Genomic DNA, 20737 nt, shown 5'->3' on the forward strand with positions numbered 1-20737 from the left:
CTCAGGACAAGGCAGCCAGAACGCAAAAGAATAAGCTCATTTCAATCCACGGATTACATTTCATTCTTATGAAATGACCAGAAATGTTGTGCCAATATTCAAACTGAAATGCTTCATTCAGCTTAGATTTTTTATTTATTTACCTTCTCAGTAGCCACTACCTAGCCAAAAGAGAAAATGAAATGCTATTTGGATTAGCGATTTCATGTCCTCTGTGGGTACCACTCAAGCCTGGCAATAATGTAATTGAAAGCACAGTTTCTGTGTTGTTTGCCATGGTAACGTCACCCCCTGCATCAGAGTTGGCATGACAACACAATATGCCTATTGACATAAGCCTTTATGAACACTAAAGCATTGCTTATGAAGGTGCTACGTACTGCCTGTGAAGGGGTCACATCGCTATTATGACTATTCCTAGTAATTGCTTAAAAAAAGGTCATTCATCTACGACTTTATTGCTAATATATGAAAAAGAGTGCTCGAATCTACTCAAAAAAACCTGCCCTCTTTACTAACTGGATAACCTTTGGTGAGAGTGGATACACAATCGTCAGTTTATACGTCTGTATTGGCCGACATTTCCCGGCATTATCAGGCAATTAGTGACGCTCGTTTTACGGAAAAGATAAGCTTTAATGGATTACGGTGGGGGGGGGGGGGTTTATTTGAGTGACCGGGAGGCCAGTCCCCCCCCCCCCCTTAATGGCAGCTCTCAGCTTTCAAACGACAGTCACGACTAAAAAAAAAAAAAAAAAAAGCGTGGACAGTTATCTCATTAAACTCTCTTTACGGAGTCGCAACAAGTCAATCGCTTTGATTTCCACGGGGGTGTCGGATCTGAGAGGCGCTTTTCATTCCTGACTCTTGTGAAACGTGACCTTGTCCCCCCCCCCCACCCCCCAGTGGGAGCGTCACGCCCAGTTTCCCCCCAGTGCGTCGGCCCGCACCGTGCCCACTCAAAACCAAACGCGGATTAAACGGGAGGAAGAAAGAAGCCGTTTGATATGCAAAAGCAGCCGTGCAGATTCGGCCAAGGCTCTCTCCACTAGAGAAAAGCGGGGGTGTACTAACCCCCCAACCCCCACCCCCCCCAACCCCCACCCCCCAGTCATGGCCTAACAATTACAAACCACTCATCCAATCAGGAGAGACGCTGTCTTTTTTTTGGTGTATCTTTGTTTCGGGAAAACTGGTTTATGGGCCAAAAAAAAATTTGTTGAAGAGCATTTCAACTTAGAACATCTAAACATGGAAACAAGTAAATAGCTAAGCTAATGCATGAACAGATAAAGCACGGAACCCTGGAATGGTAAACTAATAGCAATAAACAATCACTTGAAATGTTTGGAGAAGGGGAAAAGGGGGCCATTTTTTATTGGAGAAGGCGGCTGAAAAAGCTCCTTCCTCAGTGAAGTAGCCTCAGTACATCCCCGGGCAAAGCGCTGTCTTGGGAATGCATATTTACGCATGCCAGAGCCCCCGAAGCATTTGTTGCTCCTGCCATCTGTTTTTCTACCTGTGCCCAGTCTTTCACGGTCTGGCAAGCAGCATTTATGGCCCGCTCCAGCGCCGCCACTTTCACAGCAGGCAGCGGAGTGGAGGAAGACATTTAACACTTTGTGTACATTTAAGACATTTTAACAGACGCCCTTATGCAGAGACGCTCGCATAAACACACGCCCATAAAATGCTCAGGTAACAAAACAAACGAGCTGGTGCCAATTTATTAGGGATGCAACTGATAGTAGCCTATAATGCACAACTTGCTTGGAAGTAGTGCATCTACAGGATAAGTTAAGTTGCATAGTCGATGCAAGTGTGAGACTGAGAATGCGGTTCTTGAAGCAGCATGTGAGTTTAATGATATAGTTGTAGATGTAGCATAGGTAAGGGGGGGGTGAGTAAAGTCATGGAAAGCAATAGAGGATAAGGTGACTCCAGATGTAATTTGACCCTTTAAGTACCCCTTTTTTTTAAGGACACAAACATGTGTTTAGAATGTTCTTAACTGAACATTCTAATGCTGATGTAACACTCACTACTGGTGACTGAAAGTAATGCAGTTCTAGAACACTGGCTCAGAAGTTTGAAAAAAAAAAAAACAGTATAAAAAAAAAACTAACGAATGTCTAATCTCTGCTCAAAATTATATTTAAAACGATTTTTAGACGATGATTGGCACGAGGCTAAATGTAGAACTCTGCAAGCGGGTCACGTCAGAACCATCATGACAGGTTTTTTTTCCCGACACAGCTGGATATCTTTATTCAAAAGTCACACAGTTTTAATCGCTCCCTTTACAAGTTATTAAACTGCCACCGTCTACGTACCTCATATCAAAGTGTGGAGAAACATAGTAATATTTCCCACTTTGCACCTCTCTCACCCAACCCCCGACACTTAGCGACACTGAACACAAAAACTCCTGTCATCAGAAAGAACACTCCACATGGCGATCACATGACCCCGCTCATGGAAACCGGCTCCTTTAATCATAGGTGGTCTCTGAGCAAAGGTCTCTGTACTGGGTCTGATTAAAAATTTATGACTTCCGTTCACCAAAGACATCCTGCGAAAAGAAGAAGAAGAAGAAAAAAAATCTCTCACCCTGGAAGGAGAGCAAAGACTTTGTGACTTTGCGGTCTCCTCACAGAGACGTTTTAAGACAGCGTGGACAGAGAGAGCGAGAGAGAGAGAGCGAGAGAGAACAAAAAAAAAAACGTTTCAACCTCTGCCAAGGCGCTGCTTTTTATGCAATATTTCCGCTTACCACACCATTCCCTCTATAAAAGTGCACGGCATCATTTTTCTTTGTCAGGAGAGGCCGGCAAGATTAATAGATCCGGTCTGATTTGCGGCATAACACTAGGGCGCTGGCGAGTGAGGTAGGCAAACCAGCGTCGCTGCGAATGCGACCTTTTGACCTAATCTCTGGAGGAAAGCCCAAGAAAAGCCTCCCCTGTATGAAAAATTATCGTCTCGATCCCATATGATGAATTAAACATGGGAAAAAATAATCAGATGAATGAATCCATTCCTACGTAGTTGGGTTTGGCTACGAGTTCGCATCACATCCTTCGGTTGTCAAATATACCACAACCTCCATCGGGACCGTGAAATTTTTATCTGTCTGTTTATATTTGAGTACAACACCTCACGATGAAGGTGTTTCAGAAAGAGGCGGTTATAAGAGATATATTGTCTTCTGAGCCGACGGGAATACCAATACCCAAATCTCCAAAGTGAGCGTTTTATGAGAGCAACAGGAAGTGTCTGCTCGCTGTTTGATCTATGTGTGGGTAAAGGGCCCTCCGGCCAGACGTATGGAAGTCTCATGCATGGATCCTGTGACTTCCTGTCACAAGTGCTTTTCCTGAATGGTGCAATTTTCATAATGAAAAGACTGCTAGCTCGCTCACTCACTCACTCACTCACTCTCTCACATACACGCTTGCACAAGCACTCACTCCTGCATGTATGCACTCACACACTCACTCACTCACTATTTCTCTTTGCTCAACAGTGACCCCCGCTGGTCAGTTGGGCACCCACAGTCTGCCTGCACTAGCTGCACGTGAAGCGACCTCCTCCAGCCGAATGTCTGTTTAACAGCTGGAAGAGCTGGTAACAGGAGCAGCGGCTGACATATTTTAGAGGAGCATGCACGCTTGGCTGTGCAATGTGTAGCAAGGTGGGACCCCTGGCCTAGTCCAGAGCTGCCCAGCCCTGTTCCTGGAGATCTACAGTCCAGTAGGTTTTCATTTCAACCCTAATTTGGCACACCTGATTCTACTACTTAGCAGCACAATGAGATCTCCAGCTGCTGAATGAGCTGCACTTTGTTAGGGTTGGAGAATCACTTAAATCACGCAAATTAGGCGTTTCAGAAGGGCACACGTAAAGTGCAGCCTAGCCGGTATTCCGCAGTATTCTGCAGTATTCCACAGTATTCTGCATTATTCCACAGTATTCCGCATTATTCCCGCATTATTCCGCAGTATTCTGCAGTATTCCACATTATTCCTGCAGTATTCCACATTGTTCTGCAGTATTCCACATTGTTCTGCAGGATTCCACAGCTCCAGAGCAGTGCTGGGCGGGTTTCCAGCCGCTGTCCCTTGAGGCCCTGGGACCAGTCGGCTCGCACATGTAGCCCCGCCCTGCCGCACAGCGGCAGCAGAGGGTTGGGAGGGGGGGGTGTGGGGCAGCATTCTCTCTGGAGAGCTGTCACCGGGACGCCAGCTCTAAACCGCGGGGGAGGGGAGGGGAGGGGGGGGGCGGCGGGGGGGTGACTGCCTCACCCGCTGACAGACGTGTCCCTGGTGTCCCCTGGCGCGGTGGCGAGGTTTAGAAATCAGTCAGACATTACGGTGTGTGTGCGCGTTTGTGTGTCCAAGTGTGTGTGTGTGTGTGTGTCCAAGTGTGCTTTCTCTGTCCCTACACTCACAGGACGCTCTCATTACATTACATTACATTACAGGCATTTGGCAGATGCTCTTATCCAGAGCGACGTACAACAAAGTGTATAATCAAAACCAGGAACAAGTGTGTTGAAAAGGAAGTGTGTTGAGGGAAGTACAGTTCCAAGTGCAGGGAGCGATCGCGTAGTTTAACTTGGACCCTGTAGGTTAACCTGATCAACACAAACAAAAGCAGCAGCAAAGTAGTCTATGCAAATAATACAAGCAATAATTCAACAAGTAGGCATCTCTCCCATCATGGAGGCAGTCTATGCAGATCCTTTCAAACAGCAGCCAACTTAGGCCATGGACACAAAAGTGTGGGGACACTTTAGTCACATGTGGACATTAGACAGTTGAGTGAGCGAGTGAGAGAGAGAGCAAGAGAGAGAGAGAGAGAACGAGAGAGAGGGAGAGATAGAGAGAGAGAGAAATCCACTGAGACTAAGCTGTCGGTAGCCTAGGGAGTTCAAAACAAAACACTTCTACACCCAAAATCATGCTGGGAACGTTTTATAGAATACTATGGTATACTGTGCGAATCAACCCAAGCAACTCCTGATGTTGTTCTGTTATATATTAAAGGAGCTTATGTAGAAAAATCTGGAGTGGAATTGGTCCACTTACAGGCTTTGCAAAGCTACTAGAGGAGGTCTAATGGATGTCAGAAGAGACAAGCTTGTGATATAAGGTGATAGTTTCCCACTTAAAGCAATTTGCTGTGGGCACCATTAAGTGTAACATGAGTAGGCGATACTTTTGCCCTGTAATGCCCTGTCCCCACAAAAAAAACCAATTACAAGATATTACAATTGCAAGCATTTTATATGCAAATTAATAAGTTTTTTTTTCTCTCTCTCTTTTTTTGCAGTTTCCCAAGTTTCAGAGCGCATAACACTTTTAAGTGCTTGACCCCTTAGAGCCAATCTAATGATGGCAAACCCACCGCGACACTTCTCATTAAGAGATACACCACATGCAGATTTTATGTCTTTGAACAAATACTACAGTCTGAAAGTTTCAGCTTAATACTGAAACGAAATTCCGTACCAAACCGACCTTGGAGATGGGAAAGGACCAGCTGATTCCAGCAGGTAACCAGCACTGAATTGATCGGTTAAAGCAGTCGATATTATTGATCTCACCTAGCCTGGTTTCTTGGGTCTGAACTACTTGATTATTCAACCCCTCTGGAGAGCAGATTTTTTTCTGGAAGGTTTTCAAAATTCTGAGTCAGGGTTCTAGAACTCCCTTGCTTTCAAATAACCAGTAGTGATTGTCGCATCAGCATTCCTATGTACAGTTAAGAACATTCTCATCACGTTTTTGTTTTTACACCTTAAAGGGGAAAACAAAATGTGGCAGACCCTGCGCCTCACCAGGACCAGGGATGGGGAACCACTTAAGCAAAGCCGTGTCACCCCATCTCCTGAGTTCTTTCAGGCAATATTACATGGGATCGAAATCACCATGGGAACACAATTAAGCTCCATTCATGGGCTAACTGCATCCAAGGCCCAGTGGCATCCATGACCCAGTAGCATCCATAGACCAGCTGCAACCATGGACCAGCAGCATCCATGGACCAGCTGCATCCATGGGTGAGCTGCATCCACAGACCAGCTGCATCCATGGACCAGCCACATCCACAGACCAGCTGCATCCATGGGCTAGCTGCATCCATAGGCACAGTCCATCAGATCCAGCAGCTAGCTAGCTGAACACATCTGCTCTGCCTTGGGACATCTAATCAGCACACCTGCTTGTGTCACCCATTTACTACACATTACTACACAAACTGGCAGTTCAGAATCTGGAATTATAAAAATGAGAGGTTGCAGGTTTGATTCCGGATGGGGCACTGCCGTTGGGCCATTGAGCCCGGGACAGGATTATACCCTCAGATTCTCCAGTAAAGATATGACAGCATCTGCCCAGCTATAGTCCAACTGCAGTTCTTCAGGCTACACGTGCAGTGTGCACCAGCATTGGCTTCAGTGGACCCAGCTAAGCGGGTTTTCGGTAGCTGAGTTGCTGTAGGTCTGCAAATTGAGGAATATTGTGTGAATAAGCTAATGTCAACCTTACAGTTGATAACATGGGGTGTTGGAGGTGTTGATGAGAATGAAGGCTAAATCTGTCTTGGCGGTTCTGTAAAGCGACAGATGTATTTTATTTAAAGGCAAACTATGCAGGATTTTTTAAAACCTGAAAATATTATAAAACCATAAATGCATATCTATGATGCACTGGCAATCTATGTATTTACTAAGTTTCACCAACTTCCTGCACCTTTTACCTGTATTTGTTATTCTAAAATGTGTAAGGGATGTTTCTGGGTGTGGCACTGTTTTCTGTGTGGGGAGGGGTGGGCGTGTTTGTGACATGCTTGTTGCTTGTTAGCTGCTGCAAGGACTTTGGAACAACTACAGACCACGTCAGATAAAGTAGCTACAAATTGCATAAGTACCGGTTATTCATAGCCATGAAAATATACATATTAAATTGTATTTGAGAAAATTGACTAATATTTAAATAGGATACGAACAACTTTGTGAAAAAGTAATTCACTTGACAAATGTATTAACTAGCAATAATTTACCTATGACCTGCTAATGTTACTTATTCCACAAAGGATTCCATGTTTACATCCCAGCTCTAAATAATGTCCATAATAGCTAAATACAAAAAAACACACACAATAGCTGCACTATGGAGGACCATACGATGTTCTCGTACATTAAGGGGTGCACTCAGCGTAGAAGACCATTATAGCACTGCCTTATTACTGTTACCAACAATATCTCTGACCACCTCACCTCTCCGCTTGACATTTTGCTTGGAGCCCTCAAGGGTGCCTCCTCAACTAAGGTGGGGGTGGGGTTGAGGACGAAGGAAGAGAGAAACACAGAGTCTAGAAGGGCCGCAAAAAACCTGCATAGTACACCTTTAATTTTATTTGTAGCACGGTGAAGAATATTTCAGTGCAATTGTTCTGTTCCACAGCCTACCCAGAGGAGTTCTCAGTGGACTTCAGCGTGTTAATGGCTGTAATTGTGTGGTTAGGGGAACAAAAAAGGTTGCCCAATTTCATTCAGCGCACAAATGTTTTGTACACGTGTTTTTAACATTCCCTGTAAGATCCCTTCGTCTCATTCCAGACTCCAGTCATTCGTTCAAAATATCCCGTTTTTGGGATCTTAAACTTAAAGGCGCAGTACGTAAGTTTGGAGAAACGAGCAACAGGAAGCTAGATTTTGAAAAGAAAAATGTGTGGAGTGCCTCATTTCAGAGCCAAGGAAAGTCGGAGAGAATAGATTTTTTTCTTAGAGCTTTTAATTAATTGATATCCGTTGGGACGAGAAGGAAATTTAACCAAATATGAACAAAAGTTCTAAAGCAAACTTGCATACCACACCTTTAAATTTCAATTCACCTGACTGTTTGTACAGGAACATTGTTTGTCAAATTATTCTTTTCTATTTATTCAAAACCCTTACAGAATTTAAATATAGATAATATGTAAAAAATAAAATATACAACTAGGAATATTCCAACAATTCACAATACAAGGAAAATTATACACATTATTAACATCTTCAGATTTTGCAATGCATATTTTCAAAAAAGTTCATACATTTTCAATACATTGCAGCATATTTAATTTCCATAAGGTTATTTCCAAATGACTTTTTTCAAATAAAAATTATGTAACTGATGTTTGTAAAAATAGCTTGGGTTGCTTGGTTGGAGATATTTCAGCAGTCATTAAATTTGAGGAGGATTCCTTTTTTTTACCCTGAAATACGTATGTAGCTTGTCAATTTACAGACTTAGACAGAGCAGGTTTTTAAATGTCATTCTGGCACAGAATTACTGGATATACTGTGAAACCCTTTATAAGGATATCTCCTGTTGTTGATATGATATTATCTGAATCAGCGTGTCATGTAATAGAGCTTCCTACGGTTTGCTCTGTGAAAAAAAAAACTGACGTAAGCATGCAGATTATTTTTAGATGCTTTTGTTGTGTTAGCCAGGAACATCGTCTTTAAAAAAAAATAAAAATTGTTATGCTTCTTTATTGCCACAAGATCAGAGTCACTCCTTTAAACGCAGGCTTTGGCTGTTTTTTTCCTCTCTTTTTTTCTACATCGTTCCCTGTTTAAGACAACAAGAAAATAATCACAACTGGATCTTTCGCATTTTGCGCCAGAAGGTGGACCCGTACACGTCAGAGAGAAGGCTTAAGATTCAGCACCAGCTCCCGGAGAGAGTGTTACTACACCAAAAAAAAAAAAAAAAGTATTAAAAGGAATCTATCTTACTGGGGTATGTAAAATTCAGAAAACTGCCAATGCCAGCCCTGGAGATGGCGCTGTGCCGTCCCGGCACCGGGCAGATTTGAACTCGCAGCTCTCGTGTAAGCCAGCGGCCTGGGAGCCAGAGGGAACCTTAAATCTGCCCGGGACAGGGGGCCAGCTGCACCCCATCAGCGCGAAGCCCGGGCCATAGCCTCATAACACTATGCCTTTAGAGCAGCATTTTTTTTTTTTTGGGGGGGGGGGGGGGGCTTTTGGCAGGGGCTTCTGAGATGTCCGCTTTTCTGAAAAGATGTGCACCTTTTGATTTTCTCCATTTTTTTTCTAGTGCCAAATCTGCAAGTGAAAAGTGGCCTCTGGGAACTGTTTGAATAGTATGTCTTCCAAAATTTTGCCTCCTCCAGTCAGTCCACATTTCCTGATGAATCCTTTAAAAGTAGATGAAGGTGTAGACTGTACCATCCTCAAGACTTCTCATGTTTCTTTTAGTTATTTCATGGAAAAACAAGATTCAACTCATTCCTCAACACTTTTTTCAGAAGAAAAGTAGATGGAACCAACAGGTTAAAATGTTCTGCTCCCGCAAAAAAAAAACATTACAAAAAACTACACAGGGAGAAAGAGGCCCAGCAGGCATCCATCAACAGCTTCTAAACCTGAAGCAAAACCATGGAAACGACTAGAAATATACAAAGTAATCATGTTTAATTTTGCCTTGTACGAGTGACACTTTACTCTTCTGTGGGTGTTTTAACTACTGGGCATCGACACGGCCGAGAAACAAACACATTTTGGTAGTAGGCTGAACTGGTTCTGACAGAACTAAGAAAATCGCTGGCATGTAAAGTACCACAGCCTCGATACGCGACACATGTCACACACCTTTCAGCGAAATAGCTCGCTGACAGCGAATAAGATGAGCTGGTGCACGGTGCCGTTAACATCGAGAGAAATTCTCATGAATGTAATTTTCTAGCTCCAGATTCGCCCTTTGCCGGGTAAGGGGGCGACGTAGCTCAGGAGGTAAGAGCGGTTGTCCGGCAGTCGGAGGGTTGCCGGAGGGTTGCCGGTTCGATCCCCCAACCCTGGGCGTGTCAAAGTGTCCCTGAGCAAGACACCTAACCCCTAATTGCTCCCGGCGAGCTGATTGGTACCTTGTATGGCAGCCTTTCACCATTGGTGTGTGAGTGTGAGTGTGTGTGTGTGTGTGTGTGAATGGGTGAATGAGAGGCATCAATTGTAAAGCGCACTGGATAAAAGCGCTACATAAATGCAGTCCATGTACCATCCATTTAATAAGTGGAGGTTCAGAGGTGATCGAAAAATCATTTCTGAACACGTTGGCAGCCCCCCCGAGAGGAATTCCTGAGAAAATTACAGGCACTTTAGCAGACGCCCTTATCCAGAGCAAATTGCAGCTTTTGCATTATTACACAGTAATCATTTACACAGCTGGATATACATTTACTGAAGCAATTCATGTCAGGTTCATCAGCATTCTGAAGGAGTAATTGCTCATTGCTCAAGGATACATCGGCAGTGGGCCCCCGAGGAATCGAACCTACAACCTCTATGCTATGAGTCCAGTTCTCTAACCACTGCACTACACTACACAGTTGCCCAGATGAGTTGGATTGCAATGTGGTATGTGGTACTAGAGCACACATCACAAAAATCGCCCCATTTTAAAACTCAACACACACAAACCATTTCTTTACAGCCTCTGGAGAAAAAAATGACAATGAAATTCAAAATGTGTTTTTTAAACATGAGGAATGTAAAAATACGGCTTTAGGATGCAACACATCAGTATGAAATAGCAGAAATAAATTAAAGATACTGAAACCACCCCCAGCCCCCTCACCCCTACCCCCCAAAAAGAAAAAAAAATAATATACATATACATACATACATATATATATATATATATAGCCGTGCTATTGCTTCTAGAGGTGTTAATACTTATACTGCATTAATTTCATTCAAATATAAGCCAGCTGCAATTCATGCAGACAGAGCCATGAGAACCCCTCCTCCTTCGCACCAGGAATTTCACAAATTGAAAATCATCTTTAGATCAATATAACATTTTTACATAAATAAACTTATATTGTTGAAAGCAAACTGGCTGGACTTAGTATTGCTACATCGTCAGGGTTACACATTTCAGGAAACACTGAAAAGTGCTGAAATTCGAATGCATGCGACTAAACCCCGAAGTCAGTACTTGGTGGGTGCGTCTTTGGTGTCATTTACAGTTGCTTCGTTCTGGATTGGTAATTACCAGCTTTGCACAGTAGTAGAATGTCATTTTTTCCCCCACCATTACTCCTGGTAAAGTGTTGGTACATCCCCGTGGGGGGGGGACATTGCAGTTGAGAATTGCAGTTGCAGACACCAGTCGTTCAGACTAATCATACATTTTACATTTGTGTCGGGTGTCCAGAGTTTCGCTGGGCACAGCGTGATTTTGGGCGCGCGCCTAAATCGGCTGGAATGCGAATCATTTTCTGCCCAGTTTCCGGTGACTGAGGGCTGGGCTTCAAGCAGGTTTTCCCACTAGGACTTGCTAAATGTTTTTTTTTTTGTTTGTTTGTACCGTCCAATGTGGCCTCAGTGCTGACAGGCTTCCCAGTCTGTGCTGATGAGAAACATCTTCATCATGTTAAACTGCCCCCAGCAACAGTGACTGGGCGTTTAAGCCAAGTTTAAGGGTTCAGTTTTTTATGCCACAAATGCATCGTACTAAAAGCAAGCAGGCTACATTCCTGTCAAACCTCGATCTGACAGACTCTATTCTATTTTCTTTCAGAAACTAGGCTATTCAGAAAGGGTCCTTTTGGCAGCAGACTGCATGACCTAGACAGTGTTATATGACGTTCATATTCAGACACGCACCATAATCATATCAGAAAATGTTTGTATTAAATAAAAATAAAAATGAATGCCAGCTCGATATCCGATTATTGCTCCGTCCATTGTAACTCCTCAAACAAGTTAATTGAGCACACCCAACTAACCTTAATTGGCAATTGGCTGTAGCCGGTCGATAGCCTATTTTGCGACGCATTTTCGCAATATGCCGACTACAAGCTTAACTTGCTACACTATTAGAGCAATCAACACGCACAGTTTCAATATATTTGTTAAAGAAAATAGGCAACGTTACATATTGCAAGTGTTTCGCCAAGAAATGCCTGCTGTCTTAGTTAAATTAAAGTTGTTGAGCGGGTATGTGGACGCTATTAATTACAGATCTACTTCCATTTACGCAACGGAATCTATGGATGGATAGCTATATAACGCTCAGATGCAATGCCACGTCGAAACTAATAACAATTTTCGTTGCTACGGTAAGGGGGTCCATAGCAACATCGGAGCGTGATAGAACACGATACAGGCACGAAAGCGTTACTTACCATTTGGGACATTAAAGCGTGGTGGTGCGAAGGTAAATTGCATTCCGCACGCCTGGCATCTCCGTATACGTTTGATTTATCCAGCAAAAATAATCACAGCAGCTCAAAACACGCCTTTCTTCTAACTCCGCTGTAAAATGCGGTAGCATCCTCGCCGTCCCCTCCGTCTCCAACCGCGTTCGACCACTGCTCAATCTGTTCCACTCAAATGATGTCATTCAGGAGAGTTGGGCGCGAGGCTCGGAGGCAGAGATCTAAGACGGGAATAATCAATTGCAGAGGCAAAATGCTGTTGAATTAATGGTGCCGACGCGAAGTTAGGAAGGCGGACGTGAAGCAGTTTTTTGCAGCTCTTGGCCAGTTGTATTAGAAGTGTGCTGGTATTGCCACATAGGTCATTCACAATTTTAAGATTATTTTCCTGGAACACTGGAAATCCGATCAGACTTAATGATCTAATCACTGATTGTGAAATGAGGGAACAAAAATCACGGTACAGTTGTGAAGTTGTTCTTTTAAAAAAAAAAAAAGTTCTTTGTATACATGTCCACTTCAGGTTTTAATCCCTTAAAATACAGTTTTCTACAGACGCAATACCATAATTGTCATTTTGTCAAAGTTGCTAAATTTTATTAATAGGTATGTAGTTGTACAGTAGTATGCAAAAGTATGGACACCCCAGGTCAGACTCCATATTTTATTGATTTTTAAGTGAAAAAAGGTTAACACAACATCTGCAGAGAACAAACTTTAAAAGGGACATATTTCTAAAATTTTTAATGCATAATTACATTTTATTTGCAGAATTGAACAGGCTGAGAGAGAAAAAAATAATGTGGCATGTGCAAAAGTTTGGGCACCTTGTCAGGAACTGTCCCTTGGCAGAAAACACAGCTTATAAACATTTCTTGTAGCCAGATAACAGTCTACAAGTGTAATTCTTGCTTCTGGATATCCCCCCACTCTTTCTTGTGGAAGCCCCGTAGTTCTGAGATATTCTTATACCTTCTTGTGTGCACTGCACAGTAGTAAAATGTTGAGCGTTAATTCAACTCTTAACAGATAAGATTTTGGTCCCACGTTATGTTATCTGTTAAGAGATGAATTAGGCCTACCACTGTTAAGAGTTGAATAAACACTCAACATCACATGTAAATCATACATCAATGAGGTTCAAGTCTGGGAACTGCGGAGGCCAATCCAAAACTATAATCATTTGTTCCTTTAAGTCATTCATGGTTGATTTTGAGGTGTTTTGGATCATTGTCATTGTAAATGGTAAATGGACTGCATTTATATAGCGCTTTTATCCAAAGCACTTTACAATTGATGCCTCTCACTCACCAGAGCAGTTAGGGGTTAGGTGTCTTGCTCAGGGACACTTCGACACGCCCAGGGCGGGGATCGAACCAGCAACCCTCCGACTGCCAGACAATCATTCTTATGTCCTGAGCTATGTCGTCCCTTGTTGAAATGACCTCTTCTTCGATTTTGTTCATTGATTCTGAGGCATTAGCTTCTGGGATTTGTTGATATTCAATCTAATCCGTTCTTTCTTCCACCCAAAAATAATATTTCCTGTGCCACTGTCTGCTGTAGTCCACAAATCACAAACAGATCCACCGCTCCTGTGTTTAACGGCTGGCAAGATGTTCTTTTCCTCAAATGCTTCCCCTGTTTTTTTTCTCCAAATGTATCTCCAGTGGCTGAGGCCACAGTTCAATATTTTTGCTTTATCAGTACACAGCACTTTGTCCCAAATAGACTCTGGCTTATCTAATGGTTTGTGTTCCACACTTCAGACATTGACTTTTCGCGAGGAGATCGCGGGAATGGTTTGACAGCTCTTCCGGGGCGGATAAATTTTGGGGTAGGTAACGAGGCGCGGCGGGCGGACCGCGCGCGACACCACTACTCCAGTGTCGCTAAACGTCTCTGCGGGCGTTTTGCGGTGATATGTGGGGGTTTCGCTTTGCGCACCTGATCCAGTCCACAAGCAGTTCCGTCAGAGATTTCTCTCAAGTCTTTTGGATCTCGCCTTGATTTCAGCAGTTCCCCATAGCTGTCATTTTGTAACGGTGTTTGAAACCTTTTTTAAACAAAAAAATTAAAATAATGGATCAACTGGATGGGTGCCTAAACTTGTGCACACTTTTTTTTTCATGCCACATAAATTTAATTAAGCATACATGGAAACAGATGCGTATAAATGGTACTGTAAACGGAGAAGTGGATCAAGTAGTCACAACATTTTTGAGCCCTAGTGTCAATGTCACTGTGAATTGATATATGTATAGTACACCTTTTTTTTCAATGGTGTTTTGAGACCCACCTCAACCCCCCAACAACCAGCCTTTGAGTTCTGACCCAAAGATTGAGAGCCACTGGAGGACGAAACCTTCCAAAATCCCATCAATGAAATGCATATACTGTTGCTATATAAATAAATGTGCAATTAAATGTTGAAATAAATAATGAAACGGGAAAATAAGTAACTACATAAATAATTAAATAATGAAATAAATATTCATTTTTTCATTTATACCATCATTTCATTATTTATAGAGTTATTTCATGTTTCAACATGACATGATCAATTCATTTCATTTTTTCAACATAATATGAATAATTTATGTTGAACTTCAATCAAATGCCCTCCCTCGGTGGTATCCATGACTACACTGGTACACATTCCCACCCTGTATTGCCATTTAAAACACACTGGGGAGAAAAAAGGCTTTCAGTAATCGACTCTTGTTAAATAAAAGACATTTTGGGAAACTGAAGAAAAGGAGGACAGACTGCCACAGTCTTTGGGTTTTTTGTTTTGTTTTTTCTTTGCAAGTGAAACAACTTTTGTCAGTTCTATCTTTCAGTAAACATGATGTGCTACTGAGTGCTGTGAGCTAGGATGTCACCTTAAGGAGACAATGTGTCACAGTCTCTCATTCTGTCTTATGCAGGCACAATCTATTTTAAAATAGATTAGGTGAAAATGATGTAGAGTCAGTTTGACAAGTTGTGGATTTTCTCTGGGATTGCCTAGTGCCATGTATTAAAATGAAACACCATAGATATTTAATTCCTGAATATAGCCAGGAGATCATCCACCACAGAAAATATAATATTTTATAGGGCTCATTTCCTGCTGTGAGTTTAAGAAGCGGTGAATGGTTGCTGGCTGTATCAGTGATGTATTGTCATGTAATGTTAGATCCTAACCAGACTCCCGTGAAAAAAACAATAAAGATTTCTATAATGCCCCAAGCAGTAACACATAATGATGGCTTTTCATTTACATCACGAATACAGCGATGTAAATGGGGAAACAATCTGTCAATCATTGCGAGAACAGAAATATGGATATCGTGTTTTTACCATTCATATTAAAAAGACAATACATTTGACCAAATAAGTGCAACGTATCTGCAAGCTCAAATCGTATGGTATTACAGAAACATGTGTTCCTCTTTTCGCGATGATTGACATTTGGCTTTCCCATCACCTCATTGTGTCTGTGATGCAAATGAGGCACATCATTATGCATTATTGTCATTGTCACGGTACGGGGGGTGGGACCCAGGCGCAGAGTGGGAAAAAACACGGAACTCAAAAAGTTGATACAACAGGACTTTACTAAAAAATAAAAAGCAGAACAAACAAAGAGCCACAAGGGGCATAAAACGAAAACTAAAAAAATACAAAAACAGAACTACACCAGTACGGAAAGCAAACGGCAGAAACGCACAGAAACACACAAGCGGAAACAAAGTAAGAAACACAAACAGGTCAAAAACACAGGCAGGTACATACGGTCTGAAACAAACACAAGTCGGAAACAAACACAAGCAGGTCAAAAACACAGGCAGGCAGATACATGTAAGTCCAACAAACACAAATACAGGGGAGTGAAGCAGCTCAGGGAACACAGACACAGAGACAGTACTGAGGAGACAAGTGACCGGGAGATACAGACTACAACAGTCATGTTAGGGGGCATTACAGAAATCTTTATTGGTTTATTAATGGGGTCATTTAGGCCAGCTAGGATCCAACATTACATGACATGCAATCGGAATGTTGACTTTCTGTCTCAGCTTCTAAGTGCCATACTAATTGCTGTTTGTTGACTCTACTACTTGAAAGTAATTTCTTGAAAGATCTACAACCAATTATATGTAACAAAACAAGCATTTTATGGGACTGACTGTAGGCATGGGATATTACATTTATAGATTGTTTCATTTAAAAAAACAAAACTGTTTTTAAGACAACTTTTATATCCATCCATCCATCCATCCATCCATCCATCCATCCATCCATCCATTATCTAAATCGCTTATTTCTGGTCAGGATCGGGTTGGGGGGGTGGCAGGGAGGGGGGTGCTGGAGCCCATCCCAGCAACAAAATTTCCATTCATATTGAAAATATTCAAATCCCCTTTTTTGTATTATTAATTAATCATGAAATGTCAATAATTTGTGATACTGGCAAGTTTAGTCCATCACACAATTTTATGACGCATGTTCTTCAAAAAACAAGTTGTTTTCAGATTTGTCCAAATTGAGTGATGACATAACTGCAAAACTCATAAAATCCTTTAAAAAATGATGCTATGCTGATTTTAACATACAATTCACTGTGAAATCTCCTACTGTCTCAGTGCATCAGACTACAGTGCAGCGTGACATGCAAAACAGGAGCAGCCTATGATATGAAGCAGGCAACACGATACACTCTCTCTCATTACAATTTAATACACCTTTTCTCAGCTTCACGGGTGTTAAAGTGGAGCAGATGCTCAGACATGCCCGCTGACTAGATGTTTTTTTTTTTTTCCAGAGGGAAAACGCAGGTTATATAATCCTTTTGAATGCAATCCTCGATATTTGCTCTGTTCACAAAGCCAGACTAACTAAGCGTATACACACGCATCCTCTAACCTCTGGCCTATACCCCTCTCATCCTTTGTGTTTGTTGTTGAAAAAAACAACTGAATGCTATTGTGAGGCATTGCACTTCAATCTTATACTAATTCCCAACAAGAACAACAACAAAAAAAGGCCAAATAAACCTACAACAACCAAAATAAACTGGTGAAATAGCCTCAAAAGTCAAAATGTCCGCTTGGTTTGTTCGCTTCTCGGTTCCCTGTTGCAACATAACCTGGTCTTTGTTGTTTCACACAGGTTTGGTTACCTCTCCACAGAGTCATATTTCGTTCACCTATGACCAGCACACAGGTAGGGACAGTCCTGCTCCTCAGCCTCAAACGAGTCTCTTTCTCTGAGGATTGTGGATTTCCCCCCCCTGGAGCTGGTTGATAATATCGGTGAGTGGCATAGCTATCATACATATCGTCTCTCTTTTCTGTTTTTTTTTTAACGTTTGTAATTCAAACTGATCAGTTAATGAAGTGTAGAAAGCATGTACATTCTGTATGCACAGTTGTACTATTGCTAGACATCAACACAAACTTACAGCTCTCCACTGGATGCCCACTGGCAATGCCACAAGTATAGCCCTGGTAGCTATTGTTAGTTCATCAATCAGTCTTTTCACAAGTTGTTTTGCACCGAAGTGTGGTCTGTTTTTTGTTAATATTGTACATGCATTTTTGGAGAAAATGCAATAGAATTGTTGTCAGAATACAATCTCTTTCGACTCGGAAACTATGAGTGCACTCAAGGAAACAGATGTCATCGAATGATTCACCAGCCATAATACCATTCTTATGGGTGGAATACCAAAATAATAGAAATACCATGCCATAAAACATTTTCACCGTACCGGGTTGCCCGAGTGAATTTCTACAGAGACCGGTGGAGATCCATTTAGACAGAAAGGCCGTAGCGCTCTAACTCAGATCAATCCAAACAGCGTGCTCCCGCTTCTGCTTTTCACCGGCACGGCCACGAAATGTGTCAAAATACGGCTGTCGTTCTGAAGCGTGTACTGACTCGGCTAATTTCATTATGTGCGGTCAATGCTGGCTCAAGAGCCGGGGTTTGCTCCATTGCCAAATAAGCCGTAAAGAGCAAGCCCTCTCAAGCTTTATTAATAACAATGAAAGGGCTGAAATATAACCGAGTTCAAATGGAACAGTGCAGTTTCTTTCAGTCTCGTCAGTTCAGTTTATGTTCTGATATGAGTGATATACGAAATTATCTCCTGGTAGTCTTAAAAATGTATGGTTCATGGTTCTGAACAGCCCTAACTTGGCCCTAACATCGTCCTTACATTTCTAGGTATGCCACACTGAAAAATATTGATATGTTAACTGACTGCTTTCTTGTGTTTCTATTAGACTCCCTACATGTTGAGCAAGAAAACAATCAAACACAAGCAGCTACCCAGCTATCAATATGCCATATCACAAACCTTTTTGTAGTTGTCACAATTAATTCTGTTTGCGTACGATACATGCGTACCACTACACAGCAAAATGCTTTTAACTCTAATAGCATACAGGTGGTCCCTGCTCATGTAAACACTAATGCAGTCATTTCAGTGGGTTTTTGATAATAAAACACTGTGGTAAATAAGGAATGCATTTCATTAAAAGCTTATGGGCAGGGTTTGAATTTTTGTTGTTCCAGGGATTGCTCATTTTCTGGAGTTTTTTTATTTATTTATTTTTTTTACATTATTTAATTATAGTGTATATAGTGTATACATTTTTAATTTGAGCAATATCTGTCATACAAAGAGCTCAAAGCAGCTCAAAGTGATTCGCAAAACATTTTAAAAATAGAGGCAAAATTTCTACAAGATCGAGTAGCCATCATATGAATTACAGAAAGATGATATCTGTGTTCGTTTTCTTCTCAGGATGATTGACAGATGGCTTCCCCATTTACAGAGATGGAGGGCATCACTGTCCTGTTCTCTCTTGTGATGTTCAGCTTGTTCACACTGGCTGGCATGTTGAAGGAAACATATATGGAGATCCAAGGTAGGTTCCAGACCTGGGTCAAATACCCATTTGTTTTGGATTCAAATACTCTTCTACGCTTTACTGATCTTGTCTGGTGTATTGGAACCAATGAAATACTCTCAAAAAGTTCAAACCCCGCCTTCTGGTCATATTGGAAGGCTCAGTTACACCAGGCAAGATCAACAGAACACAGAAAAGTATTTGAATTCAAAACAAATACGTATTTGACCCAGGTCTGGTAGGTTCACTATGGTGGGAATAATAATGAACCTAATGTAAATGAATTTAGTTAGTCCTATGACTTGTTGGTAAGTGTTATTTGGGTTAATCAGCATCATTACCAGCTGAGGGGACTCTTTTCAAAATCAGCTCTTGGGCTTTCACTGCCACTCTCTCTCTCTCTCTCTCTCTCCTCTATTCTCTCTTTTCTGCCTGTGGTTAGTTTTTTGATTGTTTTTCTCTTTATGTTCCTTGTCTATTATTTTTATTTTGAGGTTGAGCAATGTCCCAATAAAAGGGGTTTTTAAATTTCAAATCTCTCTCTCTCTCTCTCTCGCTCTCTCTCTCTCTCTCTCAGAAAGAAGAGAAGACAGAAGTGGGAAGCCCGATCAGGAGCTGCTCATAGTCTGACACGCCGGATAATCCAGTCCAGGCAGACACCGCAATGCCTGCTGGATATGAAAGCGCTGTGTTTTATGGCTCCTGTCAGGCTGTAGAGTTGCTGGCAGGGCGTCAGCACGCCTGCTGTCTCCTGGCCTACGTGCGCTCGGCCAGCTCACAGATGTTACCTCTTAAGTCAAAAGGATGGCTCTTTAATTAATAATGGCTGTCCGGCAACACTTGACAAACCTGCACGCCATTGATCGATTGCGAAGTGCTTCTCGGGGAAAGACTGGATCACAGTGAGACATTACAGTGTACAGTGCTGTCTCTTCTTCTCAGCTTTTTTTTTTGATATAAGGGCTGTAGGCGTCTTCATGTTTGTCGGTTTGAACGAGAATTCGCAGCAATCGCTGCCTTAGCTGCTGTGGAACTGAGGTGTGAAAAAATCAATCAACGTGTGATCAGACCAAGAAGATGATTCTCTGATTTTTGAGAGTGGAGAAGGCCAGACGTGGCCATCCCGCTATAAATCTCCCATCACCATGAGTACAATAACCTGTATGTTTACATAGCTTTCTCATTGGCAATAAACAGCTCATGACCCTTTTTTAACGGCTGAGTATTTATCTAGCTGGGCGTTACACTCCGCGTGCCGAGCCCCGCCGTTGCTCACAATAGCCAACAGAGGGCGCACTGCAGCTCTCCGGCCCGGACACGTCAACCACTCGCTGGCCACCTGCTGAACTTTACTCAACACGCGCCCTGCCTGAGCACACCGCTACGACGTCACACCACTCGCTTTATTTATTCCTTGCAAACACGCAACTTACTGTTCATGGACTTTGCCGCTGCTCAATTTACGGTGAAAAAATTAAAAATTACGCATGTTCACTCCTTTATTCACTTCTAGAAATTTGCTATTAACCCGACACCTGTCTTTATACCTCTGTCAGTGGACTGGGAACGAGCCATTGACTTTCAATCGGATATAG

The 20737-nt window shown here is 42.2% G+C and overlaps 1 protein-coding gene and 1 long non-coding RNA gene across 2 annotated transcripts in view; one reads left to right on the forward strand and one right to left on the reverse strand.

Annotated features, from left to right (window-relative positions):
* The window catches only part of march1 (membrane-associated ring finger (C3HC4) 1), a 62854-nt gene extending 50411 nt beyond the window's left edge, over window positions 1-12443 (reverse strand). The window contains exon 1 of the mRNA XM_035418771.1: window positions 12205-12443. The gene's annotated coding sequence lies outside the window, so the exon portion shown is untranslated. The remainder of the gene's footprint in view (window positions 1-12204) is intronic.
* Window positions 12444-17443: 5000 nt separating this feature from the next.
* Window positions 17444-20352, forward strand: LOC118227827. Its single transcript, XR_004765356.1, has 3 exons — window positions 17444-17537; window positions 19037-19160; window positions 19720-20352. It is a non-coding gene; the product is annotated as an uncharacterized LOC118227827 (long non-coding RNA).
* The last annotated feature ends 385 nt before the right edge of the window (window positions 20353-20737 follow it).

The sequence above is a fragment of the Anguilla anguilla genome, chromosome 5 (assembly GCF_013347855.1).
Source record: "Anguilla anguilla isolate fAngAng1 chromosome 5, fAngAng1.pri, whole genome shotgun sequence".
NCBI lineage: Eukaryota > Metazoa > Chordata > Actinopteri > Anguilliformes > Anguillidae > Anguilla > Anguilla anguilla.